This window comes from Hibiscus syriacus, unplaced genomic scaffold (genome assembly GCF_006381635.1).
Source record: "Hibiscus syriacus cultivar Baekdansim isolate YM2019G1 unplaced genomic scaffold, ASM638163v2 tig00116967_pilon, whole genome shotgun sequence".
In the NCBI taxonomy this organism is placed as follows: Eukaryota; Viridiplantae; Streptophyta; class Magnoliopsida; order Malvales; family Malvaceae; genus Hibiscus; species Hibiscus syriacus.
In genome coordinates this window covers 160829-179562 of record NW_024063491.1, presented here as the reverse complement: position 1 = coordinate 179562, position 18734 = coordinate 160829, and the positions used below count along the sequence as shown (strand labels likewise).

General features: G+C 36.0%; 1 pseudogene; it reads left to right on the top strand.

The window, feature by feature from the left end:
- The first annotated feature begins 7996 nt into the window (after positions 1 to 7996).
- On the top strand, positions 7997 to 12098 carry LOC120191368 (annotated as a pseudogene).
- Positions 12099 to 18734: the final 6636 nt, after the last annotated feature.

The following is an 18734-nucleotide window of genomic DNA, read 5'->3' as shown; positions in this document are numbered from 1 at the left end:
TCGAGAAAGTTATATAACGTTACTTGGGTGTATCCGTGTACGACACCGTATTGTATCCATTTTGTATTCGAACATGTTGTGGAAGACGGCTATCGGATAGAGCAAAATCGCAACTGATAATTTGAGAAAATAAAAATGAAGATAAAGAAGACCAAAATTTACATTGAAAACCCCTAAATAATATAGGGTAAAAATCACGGGCAACTGTAGAAGAATTTCACTATGAGAAAATAGGAATTACAACCTCTCGATCTATCAAGGAGAAAACAATGATAATTCTCTCTTGATAAAAAGGAGAAAATAACTCTTAAGAAACTCTCTAAATTCTCTCTAGTATTGGAAGAAAGCTAGAATGCTTTGGGATGGTTTTGAAGCTAAATGAGTTAGGGTATTTATAATTGAATCTTAAGGATTAATTTATAAATACCTTAAATTATAATGACTAAAAGTGTAATTTTATCATCACTAAAATTCAACAAAAGACAACTCCTAATTGACAATTTATGTAGCCCCTTTTTTACTACAAAAATTCGATGGATTTTTAATTCCACCTTTCGATGGATTGGTTTGGTTTTCAACAATCTCTCACTTGAAGATTTGATTGGAACAATCATATCTTTACACCATTCTTTCTACCTTGTACCTTCATGTTGCTTACGTTTCTATCAGGCCACAAGAAGATCGACACCAAGAAAATTTATCAGCATTGATCGCATTTGTCATGAAATCTGTTATGTTGTCTTTGATATAGATCTTCTGCATATCTACTGTCCCTTCTTCCACCTTTTCACGAATGAAATGATATTGAACTCGTATGTGCTTTGTCCTTGAATGAAATGCTGGATTCTTTGCTAGATGCAAGGCGCTTTGACTGTCACAAAATAGAGAGACATACTCTTGATTGTGCCCAAGCTCCTCCAATAGCATCTTCAACCAAATTGCTTCTTTACTGACTTGTGTAGCTGCTACATATTCTGCTTCTGTTGTGGATGTAGCCACAACTGACTGCAATTTTGAAACCCAACTTACAGCTCCACCATCAACTTTGAACACATATTCTGTAGTAGATTTGCTTTTATCCAAATCCACTGCATAGTCAGAATTTACATACCCATTGATTAGTAAGTTTGATCCTCTGTAACATAATGCAACATTTGAGGTCCCTTTGATGTATCTCAGGATCCTCTTTACTGTATTCCAATGCTCTTTGCCTAGATTTGCCATGTACCGACTAACCACTCCCACTGCTTGTGCAATGTCAGTCTTGTGCATATCATAGCGAACATTAAACTTTCCACTGTCGATGCATAACGGTACTCGAGACATCTCCATCCTCTCTTTTTTACTGCTAGAACTCATACTGGAGGATAATTTGAAGTTAATAGAAGAGGGATAGAAATTGGCTTACAATCTTGCATGCTGAATCGTGACAAGATCTTCTTTAAGTAATTCTTTTGTGAAAGCCAAATCTTCATATTACTTCTGTCTCGGTGAATTTGCATCCCTAGAATCTTCTTTGTTGATCCCAAGTCTTTCATTTCAAATTCCCTAGCCAGTTTGCCTTCAATTCGTCAATATGATCTTTGTTGGGTCTTGCAACCAACATGTCATCCACATACAACAGCAATATAACAAAATCGTTATCACCAGACCTCTTGAAATAAGCATAAGGGTCTGCATTAAGTCTGTTATATCCAAGGCACATAATGAAGGAATCAAATCTCTTATACCAACACCATCGGCGCCTGCTTTAGACCGTACAGAGATTTGTTCAACCTGCAAACCAAGTTCTTCTTTTCTTTTTCTTCAAAACCTTCAGGCTGGAGCATGTAAATTTCTTCTTCAAGATTTCCATGAAGAAAAACTGTTTTAACATCTAGCTGCTCTAGATGTAAATTCAATGTAGCACATATTGCCAAGACTACTTGAACTGTTGTTAGTCGAACCACAAGAGAAAATATTTCATTGAAATCAATATCTTTTTTTGAGCATATCCTTTGACCACCAGTCTTGCACGATACCTCTCTACTTGATCGTCACCATTTCGCTTGATTTTGAAGACCCATTTGTTACCGATTGGTTTCCTTCCTTGTGGTAGTGGCACAAGGTCCTATGTATTATTTTTATGAAGGGCTTCAATTTCTTCTTGCATCGATATCATCCATAGTGAAGCATCTGAGCAGTTTATTGCCTCCTAGTATGTTGATGGCTCACCGTTCTCTGTTAAAAGGCAGTATGCAATATTACCTTCTATAACATAATCTGAGTGCCAATTGGGACGTCTTCTCACACGATCTGATTGACGAGTTGTTGGAGCTTCAGAACTCTCTGGTTCTTGTTCATCATGTGCTGGTTCTGTTTCAGAAGAATCTCCTTGTTCAATCTCCTTTTCCACATGTATTGTGTAGTCTCTGACTTTTCAGCGCTATCATCGCTTTCTTTTCTTTGTAGTTTATCCTCTACAAAGATAACATCCCTGCTGTGATCACTTTGCGGGCAGTGGGATCCCACAAGCGATACCCCTTTACACCATCAGCATACCCCAAGAATTTGCATTTCCTGGATTTTGGATCTAGCTTTGAAATTTCTTGGGAGTTGTACATCACGTATACAATACTTACAAATACATGGAGGTTTGAATAATCAGCTGGTTTACCAGTCCACATCTCTATTGGTGTCTTCAGCTCTATTGCAGTTGATGGAGCTCGATTCACCAAATAACAGGCGGTATTGACTGCTTCTGCCCAAAATGATTTTTCTAGGCCTGCATCCCTCAACATTGCTCTTGTTTTTTCTAACAAGGTTCTGTTCATCCGCTCTGCCACTCCATTTTGTTGAGGAGTGTTTGTCACTGTGAACTGTCTTTTGATGCATTCTTTCCTGCAAAAGTCATCAAATTCTTTGCTTGTGTATTCTCCTCCATTATCTGTTCTGAAACACTTGATCTTATTTCCAGAATCAAGTTTCACCTGCGCTTTGAAGTTTTTGAAAGTTGAAAACACGTCCGACTTCTTTTTAATAGGATACACCCAACATCTCCTGGAGTAGTCATCAATAAATGAGACATAATATTTTGCTCTGCCTAGAGATGTAACTGGTGCTTGCCATACGTTAGAGTGAACCAATTCTAGAACACTTTTGCCTCTAGAATTTGATGTGTTGAATTTCAACCGGTGCTACTTACTTTTTATGCAATACTCACACAAAGGAAGTGATACATTTGTTAAGCCTGGATGTAGCTTTTTCTCCACAAGGACTTTCATTCCTTGTTCTGACATATGTCCAAGTTTCTGATGCCATAACATTGCAGAATCTGAACTACATGAGGCAACAGAGGCTTCTGCTTATAGCAAAGTTTCTCCCTTCAGCATGTACAAGTTTGCAGCTATTTTTTTGCCTTTCAACACCACAAGCGCTCCACGGAATACCTTCATGATTCCTTTCCGTGTTTCAATCTTGCTTGCATTATTATCCAACAATCCGTAGGATAATAAATTTTTTCAGCCTTTCACGTGCCGCACATCTCGAACAACTTTAATTTTTCCATCATACATCTTTAATTTGATGGTTCCACACCAACGATCTCTAAGGCACGATCATTGCAACTATACACAGATCCTCCTGAGACAGGTTCATAATGATGGAACTATTCTCTTCTTGAGGTCATGTGATATGTCGCTCCCGAATCAATGAGCCATATAACTGCAAATCTTTTTGTTGCCTTCAACGGTGGTTGACGCTTCACAGCATAGAGCATCTCCATCATCTGAAGTGTTTGTGGTATTGCCTTGTGGATTTTAGTTTTTATTTAGACTCCGACAATCCTTCTTCAAGTGACCCTTCTTTTCACAGCTGTAGCACTTTAAATTCTTCTTGCTCCTCGACTTCGATCTACCATGTTTGTGACTGTGCTTTGGCCACGTTCTGTTGATCTCCCTCTCGTCGTTGTCAACACTTTTGCTTGTTGCAGATTTACTTGTCTGCCTTCCTTGTTCTTGCGCCGATTTTCTTCTTGTAGAACAGCAGCTGCAACACCATCGAAGACTAGACTGGTGACATTACTGTTTGTCAAGTTGATGATGAGTTGATCATACGAATCCGGTAGACTTTGAAGTAGAAGTTCAGCACGTTCTTGTTCTCCTATTTTACAGCTTAAGGATGTAAGCTGAGAAAATAAAGTGTTCAACGTATTTAAGTGCTCTGTCACTGAAGTAGATTCTGGCATACGAAGAGTGTACAATTTCCTCTTAAGGAAAATTTTATTGTGCAACGATGTGGCCTTTGTACAATTTGGTGAGATGATCCCATATCTCCTTAGCTGTTTTCTTCTCCTCGATGCTTGACAATACTTCATCTACTAATGCTAGATGAAAGTTTTCCATAGCATTCCTGTCCATTTCGATCCATTTGTTGTCATCTGTGAAATCTACCGGTCTTTCACTGATAGCTGCTAGACACCCGTCTTTCCTCAAGATGGCCTTCATCTTCAATTTCCACAATGAGAAATTTCTCCTATTGAATTTTTCAATATCAAATTTCGTTGACATAGCTTCTTTTACGGATATCTCTCACTATTTCACTATCGTGAATAGTTCTCTGGAACCTTCAAAGAATGGTAATACCTTCTTACTTTCTTATGTTGGAGGATTCACCTTTTGGTGGCAACCACAAAGACAATAAGTAGATATTACACACTCTAATCTTGCTCTGATACCAATTATTGCGGAAGACGTCTATCAGATAGAGCAAAATCGCAACTGATAATTTGAGAAAATAAAAATGAAGATAAAAAAGACACAAAATTTACGTGGAAAACCCCTAAATAATATAGGGTAAAAACCACGGGAAACGGTAGAAGAATTTCACTATGAGAAAATAGGAATTACAACCTCTCTCGATCTACCAAGGAGAAAACAATGATAATTATCTCTTGATAAAAAGAGAAAACAACTCTTAAGAAACTCTCTAAATTCTCTCTAGTATTGGAAGAAAGCTAGAATGCTTTGGGATGATTTTGAAGCTAAATGAGCTATGGTATTTATAGTTGAATCTTAAGGACTAATTTATAAATACCCTAAATTATAATGACTAAAAGTGTAATTTTATCATCACCAAAATTCAACAAAAGACAACTCCTAATTGACAATTTATGTAGCCCCTTTTTGACTACAAAAATTCAGTGAATTTTTAATTCCACCTTTCGGTGGATTGGTTTGGTTTTCAACCGAACATGCATACAATAATACGATTCTTCAAATACATAGAAAAAAAACACTTATTGAGCATTTAGGTCATTTACTTTTGATAGTTATGGTGTTCATATTTGTAATTGTAACTTATAATTTGATTTGTATATCTTCACTGTAATTTGCAGCTCTTGCCAAAAATGGTGAATTGAATTATTTTCCTTTAGGATAAATTACTCATTTAGTACCTAAATTATCAATTTTGATTAGTTTTAGTACCTAAACGTTTAATTTTTTCAAAATCATATTTAATGTTTAATTTTTGTTTCATTTTACTATCTGTCATTAAAAATTAATGTGTTTAGTACCTAAACTATTAGTTTTAGTCTATTTTAGTACCTAAACTTCTATTTTTTTTCAAAACACGTTAAAGTTTGAACGTGATACTAAAATGAAATAAAAACTAAACGTCAGGTTTGATTTTGAAAAAAATTAAAAGTTTTGGTATTAAAATGGCTCAAAGTTGATAGTTTAGGTACTAAAAGTGTAATTTACCCTTTTCTATGTAGTTTCCTTTTGATAAACGGAAAATATACATTTTGGTACCTGAACTTGGCTTTTTTATTTAATTTGCCACTTAAACTTTTTTTGTTCAAGTAAATGCTTAAAATTAAATTCTTATTAATTTTTATTGAAATTTATAAAATAATTATTAAGTTTATCAATTTTTATATTGTTATAATGATTATTTGTAATAATTTTAAAATTTTAATAATAGAATTAATTATTTAAACATAAGTTAATGGGTTCTAATATATTTTATTTTGGGCATGTTAATTATTAAGCAGCTTTGAAAAATGTGTATGTAGAACGTGTTCAAATGCCAAGTAAGTTTTCAACTAAACCGACCTGCCCCTTTCTTCATATTCCACCCACGTGTCTTTTGTTTATATATTTGATATTTTCTAAAAATCATTTATATAAAAATAGTAAATTACACTGTCCCTCACTGAACTATATTATCTCTCCTATTTTCCTTATCCAACTTTCAATTTGTTCATTGAACTTACAGATTGAATCATTTTATTCACTCCCCGTTTTATCTCTAACGTCTAGATGATGTGACATTTTTATTATTATTTTTTAATATTAAATAATTAAAATTATTAAATAAAAACATAAGATGGTCGGATGCCACTATCGACCACCGTAGATGTGGTCGTTCGGTACCAAATTTCATGGGTTGCTTCGCCTCAACATAGTGAGTTCGAATCCAACTTCTATTTTGCTGGAAGTTGCTCTGAAGTCCAAAAATTTGAGATTTAAAAGTAAGGAAGCAAAAACATTTCAATTGAAATTCATAGGCTTTGGGATATTTTTCGATGAAACAACCACTAGATTCGGAATCAAGGGGTCGAGATGAACCGACCCATTAAATTTGGGATCGAAAAGCTTCCTTCAATAACAATGGCCGAAATGAAAATGACATGGTGACTCACAAAGAGAAAATGAAGAAAGAAGGAAAAAGGAAAAAGGGTAAATTACGCCATTCTTCCATGAACTTTACTCTCTCTCCTATTTTACTCAGTATACTTTCAATATAGTATTCGAAACGACGTCGTTTTAGTCCATATTTTAATTTTTCAAAACGACGTCGTTTTGATGCTTGTGCCACGTCATAACTCCGTTAAATAGTTAACGGTTGTAAAATTCAGTGAGTAAATTGAAAAAATTGAAAGTTAGGTGAGAAAAATAGGAGGGAGAGAATAGTTTAGTGAGGAACTGGTAATTTACCTTATAAAAAACATGAACATATATCAATATGTAAATACATAAATAATACTATACACGACTGAAATATATATTACGTTAATAATTAAGCCCATATAAAATTTGTGTTGATCTTAATTAACAATTATTTTAGCTAATAATTAAAACATTAGAAATTACAATACTTTCAAATAACAGAGACCAAAATAATAATTGAAGTTTGTGGTCTTGTTGTTCATTGTTTTTCAGTTCAATCCACTTCTTCATGATTATTCTAATCCATCTCTTTGAATCTCACTCTTTTTATTTCTTAAAGCTTCAGTCAGTGTAAAGCTAAAAGTTTTTGTTCACTCCGAAGTTAATGGAATATTTTTAACTATTTCCCCCTCAAAATTTAATCTTTTTAATGATAAATAAGCAGTTTTAGCATTTTTTATAAGTACTTTATTTCTTGGATTACTGATTTCTGAAAATTTCTGTTTAGCTTTAGCAGTTTCTTGTGATTAGGAAGAATGGGATACATTGGGGCACATGGTGTAGCAGCTTTGAAAAGATACAAATACAGTGGTGTGGACCACTCTTACCTTGCTAAATATGTTTTACAACCCTTTTGGAGCCGCTTCGTCAACTTCTTCCTTCTTTGGATGTCGAAGTTCATCATTTCTTGTTTTTCTTTTTAAATGCTTTGAATAACCATAGTTCTATTTGCTGCTTCATTTTGTTAGATTCTTAAATCTCAAGTCTTGATATTTTCTTTAAAGAAGTGGATCCTATCTACACCTTTATGAACGATACTAGTATATGTGGAAGTTTAAGTTTTAAACACTATATCACGCTTCAATTGAGCTCAAGTATTTACCGTCTCCAGTGATATTTGCTGGCACTAACATATTTATGTCTCTGTATGTGTTCACTACTGGCTTGGTGTGTTCTCCAGACCGAACATGGTATGTTACGATTACAAGTTACGACTTCTAAATTGCGGTTTCATTGAACATGCAAACTTGCACATGTATGTGCGGATGGGTTTATTTTCTGTTTGATTACTAATTTGTTATGTTTTTGTTTCTTAAGATAACACTCATGCGGTTTATGTTCTTGGTTACATCAGCAGTGCTTGGCTATGTAAGTGGGAACTCTATCTCTCTGTCTCTCGCTATCTCTCTGTCTCACCATATTTTCTCCAATGTTATATTCATGTTGATTTTGGTTGTACCCTTTTTTACTTAAGATGATGTTTTTCTTGGTAGTTTTATTCAATAGCAATTTTCTGCAAATTCTCTTTAGTTAAAACTCTGCTAGAACCATGTGTAACAAACTAGTGAGAAAAAGAATTTTAAGCTATGGTGATTAGAAGTGGTATTGTATGTAAAACAATGAGAAGGGTATTGATCTGACTTGATTACAGTGATTTAACCTGCTAGAACCACAATTTTCTTTCATTTTCGCATGCACTTGCAATTTAGTATAGTAATAAATTTAATTTCTTACGAGGGCAATTTTTGTGTTTGATACACTACGGCACTACTGTTGTTGCCTCGACTGTCTGCTGACACATGCTTTTGCTATTATCTTTATATTCAGTTTATTTATTTATATCGTTGTTTCAGGTTTATTCCCCTCAGTTGGATTCACCACCACCAAGATGGGTTCATTTTGCACATGGGTTACTTCTATTTCTATATCAGGTTTATACCTCCTTGCTGGCAATGTATCCAAGTTCTTCTTCGTCTTGTTCCCTTGGCGTGTTATCTGTACTTTTATTTTTAGTATTGTTCTTTTTGACATATTAGTAATTACCTGCTAGACTTTTGATGCTGTCGATGGGAAGCAAGCCAGAAAAACAAACTCCTCTAGTCCACTTGGAGAACTTTTTGACCATGGTAATTTCATGTTATCATGTCTTTGCTCCATCCTTTGCCATTTTCATCCGAACATTTTCTGACCAAATAATTATTTTTGGTTGTCCTGAAACATTACAGGGAGTGATGCGCTTGCATGTGCGGTATGTATTTAACTTGTTGCATTACATAACAATGGCTAATAAAGTTCCTCATCATATAAGTTTGCATCTTTTCACAGTTTGAAACCATGGCCTTTGGGAGCACTGCCATGTGTGGAGGGGACAGTTTCTGGTTCTGGGTAATTTCAGCTGTTCCATTTTATGGAGCTACATGGGAACAGTAAGTAATTTGAAGTGTCTCCCTCCCTCCCTCCTGTGGGAAACCGTACCTTGTGCTATTTTCAATTACTTGGTTTATTCTAAAAGGCCTTGCAAACTTGTTTAATTGCTCCTTTGTCTTGCGATAATTCCATGTTGTATTTGGGGTATTTTAAGTATGTTGTTTGTGATGTATTCCTCTTGCATGCATCCATCCGTGATACATTAAATTTAAGAAGGGCATTATGGTTTCTAACTTTGTTTTGCATATAGCTGAAGGTTTAGCAGTGTTAATACTTCCCTTGTTTTTCTTTTGTGCATTTTCAGCTATTTCACCAATACGCTGATCCTTCCCGTAGTTAATGGGCCAACCGAGGGCCTTGCTCTGATATATGTAATGCACTTTTTGACAGGATTTTTGGGTATGTTTCTTCACTTGGTGTGTTACTTGTGCCTTTGAAAATGTGTACTTTGAAAACTTTGTTTTACTTGGTTGCCATGCTTTCACATTTTGAATTTTTATTGTATAGTTTTTCATGTTCTTTTTCTTTCTCCTTTACTTCTCTAATCGCAGCATCGTTTTTTCCCCTGCAAGGTGCCTAGTGGTGGGCTCAGCAATTTGGACAATCCATACCCATCTTCAGCTGGGTACCTTTACTTAATGGTAAGTTTTATTTTTATTATTTGTTCTTCAAAATCGAACAATTATTAGCTAGGTGCATTTATCAGTCGACGCAGCACAAGTACTGTAAAAGAAATATATGGTATATCTTTGAGATATTTTATTAGTTATCACATGAATGAGTTTATGGTGGATTCACTAGATTCTGTGATGAGACTGTTTCAACTTTTTTCGATATGATGGCCACCATATGCTGCTGATTCTGTGCTACTTCAACTTGATGTTGCTGTTGTCTTCGGCAATGTTCCTATTCCACAATCTTAAGCTACATTTTTCTTGATGATAAGCTCTTTGATGCATCTATTGTTTCCATGTATTTCTTTAGATTGCCAAAACTTAGTTGCAAATGGCGGAATGCATTATAAGATTATTATCTACCAAGTAATAACAGTTTTATCTGTATATGCGTATATCATTTACTTGTTTGTTGTTTCTGCCATTATTTTCTTCAACTTCTATCATTTGCTTATTTATTTATTTATTTTCTTTTTTGGGTTTAGAAATTCCAACATACAGAGCTGTGCTGTATTTTATGATAGCATTTGCTGTTTACCTACTGTTAGTTGCAAGTAAGTGGCTATCTGTATCCTAATACTTTCAATTTAATTCCGAGTTTCATGGTGAAGCTTCTCATGTTTTCTTTTCGGCATTCTCATAGCCTTACAGTAGAGATGTGAATTGTCAGTCTCAGTTGCTTTGATATTTTGCGGAATGTTTTCATTTTCTTAGCCAGTTTTAGACTTATGTTATAGCTTCTCATGCTTTCATTTTGGCATTCTTGTAGCCTTACACTAGTGCTTTCGATTATGAGGATAGTTACAGGATCTAATCACAGTCATCATCATCAATGACCCTTTTCTTCTTCTTTCATCTCATAGTTTTGAAATCATAATATTTGATGATTGCTAGGAGATTTTAGCTTTCCAAGCCTATATGAAATACAGATGCCAAGGTTTCTATGCACGGCACAATCTCATTCCAGTCTTCTATATATTATTGATGCTAGGTCTCTTTGGTTAATGCCAGCATAAGCTTCTCTTATGTTTTTGCATGTTTTCTTCTGCAGTGTACAGAATGTCCATAAGGTCGTTCAGGCACAAAAAGGAAGCATGTTGTTGGCATTAGCAATGGTAATTGTGTTATATATTACTTGCTTCTTTCTTCCTTGCTTGTATGCTTAATTGCTAAAATGATGCTTTCTTTTTCTTTCTTGGCAGCTTTATCCATTTGTCGTACTCATGGGAGGAGTGCTTGTTTGGTAAATTGAACCTCTCCGTTTTTTAATGTAGCGATTATTTCTTTTTGGCCTTACATGGAACTTTATTCCTTTTTCTTTCACTGTGAAGGGATTATCTATCACTCTCAGATATCATGGGAAACTACCCACACTTAGTTATAGTAGGAACTGGACTTGCATTTGGGTTCCTTGTGGTTAGTTTTACTATGTTGTTTGCTGGGATCTTGTAACACTTATCAATTATAGTTTGTTAATCTTGGGGCTTCATTCTCTATTACACACCCTTTATAAGTTTTATAGTTTGAACGGTTTCGGATCTTCCTTTTCCATGAAGAAGCATTTATGCTTGTCTTTTAAGTTTTATTTATACGACCTCTGTTTGTATCTTTTTATCTATGTATCTTCGTATTTCTTGTTTTCTTCATTTTTTTGTCCATTTCCAAACTTCTATATTTCCTAGTACTGCTAAGGTAGGAAGACAAATTCCTATTGAAATGGTTAATGAATGTTTTTGCTTTTTCGGCGGGGACGGATGATTTTGGCTCACTTGTGTGATGAACCCAAGGGACTAAAGACGAACATGTGCATGGTATGCAGCATTCTTTTTCGAATCAGAATATTAAATAAAAGTTCCACTTAAACTTCATCACTAAAATGCTAAACTCTTCTATGTTTCGTTTGCAGTCACTCTTGTACCTTCCATTGGCAATTGCTAATGCTCTTACAGCTAGGCTGAATGATGGGTATGTGTGCTAGATTTTGCTTTATGTCCATATGTTTCTCAGACTTTTCGTTTTTCATGAAGTACCCATGTTTGACACATACTTGGACATGAGTAATTGGGCATGATCCTCCAAGTGAATGGAATTCATGGGAAAAAAGAAATTTGAATATAACCATGTCGAGCACATACTTACACACCCGAGTCTGAGTATCATAGTTCTAACCTGATATATTGCTTGCCTTAACTGTTGTTCGTGAACACAAATGCTAATTGATGTTTACCTTTTTCCCTTTAGTGTTCCTTTAGTTGATGATTTATGGGTTCTTCTCGGTTATTGAGTATTCGCAGGTACAATGCAGCTTTCTTAGTTACTGTTGGTGGTTCTTGTATGATGTTATATATTGTCTGATATTTCTCTTTTCATCAAATAGGATCGCTCTACTTACACTTGCCACATTGGTTATTCATGAAATTACGACAGCTTTGGGAATTTATTGCTTCAGGTGAGGAAGTTTTTCTGGCAACCAATGCTACTTTAGGAAGGTTCTGTTATAGTTGGAGAAGAAGAAGACGAAGAACAAAAGGACGAGCACGAATTGGGAATGAAAAAAGCAGGGTTAGGGATTTTGGAGAAAGAAGGGTAGGGATTCGAGAGAGTAAATTGGGGATTGAAATCAAAAAAGGAATTGAAAAACAAAAGGAGTTGGAGTTGGACTTATCTGATGAAGTAGAGATGGGCTACGGGAGGTTGGAACGAGATGGAGCAGCCCAGTCACTTGGCCAATTCCTGCACAGCACCAGGAATCTATTTGTTAAGGATTCGGTTATTATATATTGCCAGCTGGCATTACTAGATTTTGCCGTACGAAAATTGTAACTAAATAATACCTTGTGAACTCATTTCTTAGGCATGTTTGGAATGAATGAAAAATTCCTTTCTGTATTCCCTTTTCTTCTTCTTCTATAACCCATTTCTTCGGTAATTTCTTCTCTTTTATCCTCAATCTACAACAAATTGGTAATCAGAGCTAAGATTCTGGCAAAAAAAATTTTTTTTAGGGCATGCCAAAGAAGACCCAATCTATGGTAGAATCGGATTTAGCTGGGCTTCAAAACAGATTGCAGACCTTGCTGCTTTGGTGAAACAAGGTCAAAATGAAACTAATCCACCTAAATGGTGGGAGACTCAGAAAACAGGATTACTGCATTGGAGGCAAGGATGGCTACGAATCACAGCTATGTGGAAGATATACTGAAGATCTTAACAGGCAGAAATGGGGAACAAGAGCAATCTGCAGGGGATCAGGTATATACTCCTAATAGCTCTAAAGATGGGGAGAAAAATCATGTTTTGGTGACTGTAGTTAAGGATAAATCAAGATTCTCTTATAAAACTGATGAACCTGGAATTTTGAAGGATAAACTTGATGCTTGCTTAGCCCTTAAGAATGATTCTAGGCTGAGAATCAAATGGGTGAAAACAGTAAAACTAAAACTATTATGATGGGGTTGGAAACGAAAAATAGAGGACCATGGGGTTCATTTAGCAGTTCAGGGAGTTGTGGCATAGGCCTAAAATTGATCTGCCATTTTTTGAAGGAATAAATCCTAGGGGGTGGCTTCAAAAGTGCCTTAAGTATTTTTCCCTATGCAATGTTCCTATAGGGCAGAGAGTTGAGGTGGCTACTATGTATCTTACAGAAAAGCAGAAATATGGTTTGATGGTTATATTATGCAGAAACATCATGTAACTTGGCATGAGTTTGAAGCTGATCTTTGTCATAGATTTAGTGATAGATTTTTTTCTGACATTGTGGAGGAGTTCACTAAGTTAACTCAGAAGGGATATGTTGAACATTATCAAGAGAGATTTAGGAGTTACAACCTCATATGCTTTTGCAGAATCATACTTTGACCGAGGAATTTTTTGTGTCACTTTTTATTAGTGGACTCAGAGATGATATTAAACATAGGGTCAAGGCTTTAGATCCTAAGAATATGTCTGAAGCAAGTAAGCAAGCTAAACTCTATGAATTGTCAGCGGAGTTTGAGAATAGAAGATTGAGGCCCTCTTTTAAAACCCACCCTACCCAAACCCCACTACTATTTCTAAACCATCTTTACTGCCAGCAAATACAAAATCTACAGTAATAAAAAATCTAAATAGACCCTTATTGACTATAGAAGGCAGAATAATCTTTGTTTTAAATGTGGTGACAAATATAATCCAGGTCATCATTGTAAAACCGGACAGCTGAATATGATTACTGAGGAAAGTGATACTCCTCCAGTGGAATTTTTTCCCACAAATTCAGAACAGTCTCAACAAACAGAGGAAGAAACCTTGGAAATCTCTATGAATACTATTATTGGTTCTATTGGTCATACTACATTGAGAATCCAAGGCACTATTCAAGGAAAATCATTGAATATCTTAATTGATAGTGGTAGTACACACATTTTTTTTACCCCTAAATGGGCTGATGCTGGCATTCAGATTACTACCCCTCATCCTTTGGCTATCACTGTGGCTAATGACCAACAACTATTCAGTACTGCTAGATGCAATCAAGTACAGTGGAAGATGCAGGGACATACTTTTTTGCATGATTTTAGATTACTGAAATTGGGTGGAAGTGACATGGTTTTAGGAGTGGATTGGATGAAATTATTTAGTACAATACTAATGGACTTTAATCATATGACCTTGTGTTTTGATCATGAAGGGCAGCAAATTTGTATTCAAGGGCAGCATCCCTTAATTGAATTACAAAAATTTCAGGAGCTACATTACTAAAAATGAGTGTGAGGATTCTGATATTATGGGCCATGTTATCCTATTGACTATGGCAGGAGTTTCTTCTTCTATTTCTATGGAACTCCAACCTATATTGGAGAAATACAACTCAGTTTTTGATGAACCTCAAGGCTTGCCTCCTCAGAGGTCTCATGATCATTTCATTCCACTGAAACTGAATGCCTCACCAGTTAATTTAAGGCCTTACAGATTTCATCACAATCAGAAGGTTGAGGTTGAAAGACAGATAACTACAATGCTTTCTTCTTCTGTCATTCAACCTAGCAGGAGTCCCTTTGCCTCTCCCTGCCTTCTTATTAAAAAGAAGGATGGCACTTGGAGGTTTTGTGTGGATTACAAAAACTAAATAGTCTGACTATTAAGGATAAATTTTCTATTCCTATAGTGGAGGATTTGTTGGATGAGCTAAATGGGGTGTTTACTTTTCCAAAATTGATTTGAGGTCAGGCTATTGACAGATTCGAATTAAACCAGAAGATATCTGCAAGACTGCATTTAGAACACACCAGGGACATTATGAATTTAAGGTAATGCCTTTTGGCCTTACTAATGCTCCTGCTACATTTCATGCCCTTATGAATGAATTGTTTAATTCTTTCCTTTGAAAATTTGTTTTGGTTTTCTTTGATGATATTCTGGTGTACAGCAGTAGTATGGCAGACCATGTTCACCATTTACAGTTGGTGTTGGAAGTTTTTGCAAAATAACCAATTATTTGCAAAACTTTCTAAATGTTTTTTTGGACAGACTACAGTAGAATATCTGGGTCATATTATATCTGCTGCAGGGGTGTCTACAGACCCTAGTAAGGTTGAAGCTATGCATAATTGGCCTAAGCCTAAATCCCTTAAATCTCTGAGGGGATTTCTTGGTCTGACAGGGTACTACAGACGATTTATTAAGAATTATGGAATTATTAGCATGCCTCTGACACAGATGTTGAAAAAGGATGTGTTTCAATGGAATTCTGCTGCTTATTCTGCTTTTGAGGATCTTAAGCAAGCTATGTCTTCTGCTCCAGTTTTAGCACTACCAGATTTTGCTAAGACTTTTTGTCTTGAAACAGATGCTAGTTCTGGGGGTATAGGGATTGTTCTTTCACAGAGGGAAGACCTATTGCTTATTTAAGCAAAGCTTTAAGTCCTATACACTCAGCTCTATCTATTTATGAAAGGGAATATCTTGTATTTTATTGGCAGTTTTAAATGGCGGCATTATTTGGAGAGTAAGCCATTTGTTATTAAAAATGATCATGAACCATTGAAATTTCTATTGGAGCAGAAGTTAACTACCACTATTCAAAGAAAGGTTTGACCAAGCTATTGGGATTAGACTATACTATTCAGTATAGAAAAGGGAAATCAAATGTGGTTGTTGATGCTTTATCTAGAACATGGGAGGATCAAGCTCAGTGTTTGGCTATGGGAGTGACTGTTTTGGTTCCTACTTGGGTTCATGAGATTGAAGATAGTGTAAGGATGATATTACAGCTCAAAATTGGATTTCCATTCTAGCTATTAATCCTGTTGCTGATGCTAAATGGAAATATTCTAAGGTTGTTCTTAGATATGATGGGAGAGTTTATATTGGAGCTAAGGGAAGCCTTAGGCTGAAAATTATACAGACTTTGCATGATTCTCCTCAAGGGGGATACTCTGGGGCACAGGCTACATACTATAGGATTAGGTCAAATTTTTATTGGCCAAATCTTAAAGCTATGGTTGCTACTTATGTGAAAAGTTGTGAAGTTTGCCAGCAAACTAAGGTGGAACATGTAGCACGACCTGGTTTGCTACAACCATTGCTTGTTCCTAATCAAGCTGGGAAATCATTACTATGGATTTCATTGAAGGATTGCCTACTTCTTCAAGAAAAACTGTATTTTGGCCCTTGTGGATAAATTCACCAAATACAATCATTTTCTACCTCTATCTTATCCTTATTCTACAGCAGAGGTTGCTAAGCTCTACCTTGACAGTGTATATAAGTTACATGGCCAGCCTAAAATGGCCATTTCTGACAGAGATAAGACCTTTACTAGTTTTTTTGGAAAGAATTGATGAAACAATTGGGTACAAAGATACTGTTTAACACTGCTTATCATCCTGAAACGGATGGACATACAGAGAGGGTCAATCAGTGTTTAGAACAGTATTTGAGGGGCATCTATTTTTATCAGCCTAGGTATTGTGCTAAATGGTTACCTCAGGCAGAGTGGTGGTACAACACCACTTACCATACAACTTTAAAATTGACTCCTTTTCAGGCTTTATATGGCTATAAACCACATATTATGGTTTGGCCAACATATACTTCAGTTCAGTCAGTTAGTGAAATTATGGCTAACAGAGAGCATATGAGGCAGTTAGTCAAGCATCAATTAGAATTGGCTAGTAACAGAATGAAACAGCAGGCGGATAAAAGCATAACAGAAAGGGTTTTTCAAGTTGGAGAATTGGTGTACCTGAAGTTACAGCCCTATAGGCAATCTTCGATTGCCCTGCGAAAAAATCTTAAGTTAACAGCAAAATATTTTGGACCATACAAAATACTCGAAAAAATTGGTAAAGTAGCTTATCGACTGGATTTACCTGATTCTTCGAGACTCCACCCTGTCTTTCATGTCAACCTTCTAAAGAGATTCATCGGGGCTTCATCAGTAATTGCTACAGATCCTCCTGCCATAGAAGAAGATGGCCAGTTCCAAATAAAACCATTGAAAATTTTGGGAAGAAGAATCGTGAATAGAAATGGAAAACTAGTTACTCAGCTTTTGGTTCGATGGCAAAGCTTGGATGAATCGAACAATACTTGGGAAGATTATACGTTTCTGCGTGACCAGTTTCCTGCGTTTGATCTTTGGGGACAAGGCTCGTCTCGTGGAGCGGGTATTGTTATAGTTAGAAAGAAGACTAAGAACGAAAGGACGAGCACAAATTGGGAATGGAAAAAGCAGGGTTAGGGATTCTGGAGAAAGAAGGGTTAGGGATTCGAGAGAGTAAATTGGGGATTGAAATCAAAAAAGGAATTGAAAAACAAAAGGAGTTGGACTTATCTGATGAAGTAGAGATGGGCTACGGAAGACTGGAACGAGATGGAGCAGCCCAGTCACTTGGCCCAATACCTGCACAGCACCAGGAATCTATTTGTTAAGGATTTAGTTATTATATATTGCCAACTGGCATTACTAGATTTTGCCGTATGAAAATTGTAACTAAATAATACCTTGTGAGCTCATTTCTTAGGCATGTTTGGAATGAATGAAAAATTCCTTTCTGTATTCCCTTTTCTTCTTCTATAACCCATTTCTTCGGTAATTTCTTCTCTTTTATCCTCAATCTACAACAGGTTCCTAAATTGTTGGAAACATTGTTCCCTTACTTTATTGTGTTTCGGGTCCAGTTTTGCAAAGTTTCAGTAACGGGATTCATCGTGTATGTCTACCATATGTTTGTTGCTCTGCTTGATCTTTGTTTTTACCTTGTACATTGTAACTTACCCTTAACTTTGTTCTTTGTGTTCCTTTTGGCTCGCTAGACAAGTTTCTAATCATCATTCCTTGCTTAAAATCACAGGATAACTAGAAAAGAGGCTCGAGTATCGACGACGGTGATCCAGAGTATGTTTCTTCTCTTGTCGTTTCCAAACCTTGACTGTCAAGACTTGAGACTGCTACATCGTTTTTAACGTATTACAAACTGTTGTTCAAGTTAGATTACACATTCCGACTTGTTTTTCACAATTATTGGGTGCATGCATTGCAGGGTTTCCTCGATGCGGAACCAGTTTACAACTTTTTTCTGGTGGAGCGCAGAAGCCAAAGTGATTCAGTATTTTGTGTTGACGAGTGTTGCAGCTCATCAACATTGATATATATATATTGTTAAAAACAGGAAAGGAAAGTTTAGGGACGTGGGTTTTTCATCCATGACGAGATTTATGAATAGTTCCTTTTAATGGAATCAACGTTTCTGAAGCCTATATGCAAAAAGTGGGTTGAGAGCCGATGTCACCGTCCGGCCGTATAGGTCTAGCACTGGATAAATTTCAGCCGGCCAGTGCCAGGCTTTGGGTACAAGAGTTGAAGACGAATTTTGTTTGTTGTATGATCCATGGACATGTAGAACATATCCTTGAAAGATATGTTGAAACCCGC